The following is a 3,191-nucleotide window of genomic DNA, read 5'->3' on the forward strand; positions in this document are numbered from 1 at the left end:
ATGAGACATGAGGGAAGGTCTGCTGGGATGACTTCTGGGAAACAGTCCCAGGAAAATTCCAAGGAGTTGTGTGAAGGAGCCCATTGCTTGTCTGTCTCTAGGTGACTGGTGTGGCAGTTGTCCCGCAGCCATTACAAGAGACACAACAGGACAGATGTGAACCTGCTGAGGATGATACAACCAAACTGTGGAGGAATCTTTTGGAGTTCTTGATGGTTTCATTAAGACTTCACATTAGCCATTCTATCTCTGGACTTCTTGAAATGAGATGATACCTTTTCCTTATTGTTGACTGCCCCTTAGGTAAGGTGGTCTGTCACTTGTTGCTGAAAACAACCTGGCTGACACAGGTACTCAGTAAATATGTAAATACTCTTAAAGGCATAAATGATTATGAGCTAAACATGTTAAAGAGGGAGAAGAGAGAAGAGAACTAGAAAGCTGACCATCTTCCAAGGGCGGGCAGGAGAGGACTCTCCTAGGTACGTTATGTTAATCCTCAGCAAATTTGTACCCATAGTACTTCTATTCATGTTAGAGGCAAGAAACTGAAGCTGAGAAAAAATTTGTGTCCTACCCGAGGTCACAGAGTCAGTAAGTGCTGAAGCTGGGAATTATTTAATCATTGTTTTATGAGGGCTTAGTTCAGCATCTTTTAAAAAAATGTTTATTTATTTTGAGAGAGACAGAGTACAAGTGGGGAAGGACAGAAGGGGGGAGAGAGAGAGAAAGACAGAGAGAGTCCCAAGCAGGCTCCATACTCCACAGAGCCCGACACAGGGCTGAATCTCATGACCTACCATGAGATCATGACCTGAGCTGAAATCAAGAGTTGGACACTCAACCAACTGAGCCACCCAGGTGCCCCCTTAGTTCAGCATCTTAGTGTAGACTTTTCTTTTTCTCTTTGTTTAGGTTGTTTATTTATTTTGAGAAAGAGCGAGCACACACACAGGAGGAGGGACAGAGAGAATGGGAGAGAGAGAATCCCAAGCAGGTTCTGTGCTGTCACCACAGAGCCCAATGTGGGGCTTGATCTCACAAACCATGAGAGCATGACCTGAGCCAAAACCCAGAGTCCAACGCTTAACCAAGCAAGCCAGCCAGGTGCCCCAAGAGACTTTCATTTATAATACAGGATTTTTTTAATTCCCCTTTTTTTTTTTTTCATTTCCACTTACCATTGAATTTTTGCCTGCTAATTTAGAAGTTAAGTATTCTAATTTTGATTTATACTGGTCACTCCTAACTTTTGACTCAAATTCATGATGTTATTCACCCCTACTAACTTCTCAATCCCATTCCTGTCTCTGTCTTCCCCCCAGCTAGTAGGGTGCTTCACCCCTCCTCTGAGAGACAGGCCCAAGGGGCTTTCCAAGCAACACTCCCATGTCACTTGATCTCCTCAACTCCTCTCCTGCCTCCCAGCAAGTTAGTACTGGAGTTTCTCCAGGGTTGCCACAACCCACTCTAGTTTGCCATTTGGCAGGAAGCCCTGCTGTGGGAAATGAATCCCATATATGTTGAATTCCAAAATGCATTCCACTCATTATCCCGCGTATCACTAGGCCTGCGTAGACACATGCAGCCTACAAGTATGTTCTCCTAGTGATCTTAGAAACAGCAAAACTCATGCGTTCAGCTATCTGCAGCCCTCTTCTCCTCCCCTTGATGAGAATGAGTGACAGCAGCAGAGAATGCATTCTTTCCGCCACCCGCCAGAATGTGTGCTTCTTGCAGCCAGCATTTCACAGATGAATGCCGTAGAAAATGCCTTAGCTGCATCCAGGGAATTTCAAGTGCTTTCCTCCTGTTTCTGAAAGAAAACAAACATACAAACAAACAAACAAAAACTGTCCTTTCCGCAGCAAAGCCGCAGGCATTGGCCGCGGCGAGGGTCTTGTGAGCTGGAAATGATGTGCCCTCTAGTGGCCATTCGTAGGAAGTCCTCGCCAGATGGTCATTTCCCCAGAAAAGCATCAGGGAGTGTGGGAGACAAAAAGACAGAGGGCCTTGGAACACTTAAATAATAAACTTTAATGGTGGGGAGCCACTTGCTTTAGAATCTTACTTAAAATACCAAATACAGGTCTTGGGTGTTACAATGGACATCCAAGCTGTGCACAGATCCTTGGCAGGTTTTATTGAAGCTGCCCTGACATTGGACTCCTAGCCCTGAGCCCCCCCATGGCCTTGGATGGCTTCCCAAAGCGAGAGTGCTGAGCTGGAAGAAATCCACTCACCAGAATTCCTCCTGGGAAGGGAGAGCTGTTTCCAGTGGGAAATATTTGTGAAGAAGCTGAAACCTGTGTGGACAAAGTGGTTCTGAGGGTTTGCATTTTCTTGCAGCCTGAGGGAAGGAAGGTGAGAAGGACAAATGGAAGAGTGAGAAAGCCCCATGAGGGAAGGCTGCTCACCCCTCAGTGTGTGAGTGCTCCCAGGGCTCCAGCGCTGGCCACCGGCCCCATCAAGCCTTCTGATGGGTCTCTGCTGCCCACTAGTGTGTGAGGGGGTCTTTCCGGGGAATCTCGAAGGGCTGCTGAGCTCTGCACCAGAGACAGTGTAGAAATAAAAGCAGTGAGCACAGGAGGTGGGCAGAGTTGGGGAGGAGGCCAGAGAATCACAAGGAAGTAAGCCCCAGGAATTCACAGTTATCAGGGGAGGGGACTGGACCATAATTATCTAAATTTAACCAGATCTCTGAGCAGGTTACTATCTAGTAAAGTTGGACAGGCATGAATGTGGTCAAAGTAGATGTTTAGGCTTGGGTTTTCAGCGACAAGTATCAGACGTAGCTGCAACTCCAATCCTAATGCCAAAACGTACGTGATAATGACAACGATAAGACACCTTAATCATGGTCCTTGCCAACTCAGAAATGAAGAATGTGACATTTGGGTTCAGGAACAAAGCCTGTGGTCTTAAAACAATGTGGTGAGCTGCTGAAATTTCTTCAGATTTAGTTGTTGTGTTTTTTTTTTTAATTTGCCAAGGTGGCTGAGGGATGACAAAGACAAACCTAGATGAGCGACCCGAGGTCCAGAGACTTGTCTCTTGGAACATGACAAATGAGTAACAGATCTAGGACTCAAATCTAGGTCTTTAATTGCAAATCCCACATTCTTCTCATAGCCTGTTTTGCCTCTTCCACACAGAAAGCCCCTTTTTAAAAAAATCTTTAATCTTTATTT

The sequence above is a fragment of the Prionailurus bengalensis genome, chromosome C1 (genome assembly GCF_016509475.1).
Source record: "Prionailurus bengalensis isolate Pbe53 chromosome C1, Fcat_Pben_1.1_paternal_pri, whole genome shotgun sequence".
Lineage (NCBI taxonomy): Eukaryota > Metazoa > Chordata > Mammalia > Carnivora > Felidae > Prionailurus > Prionailurus bengalensis.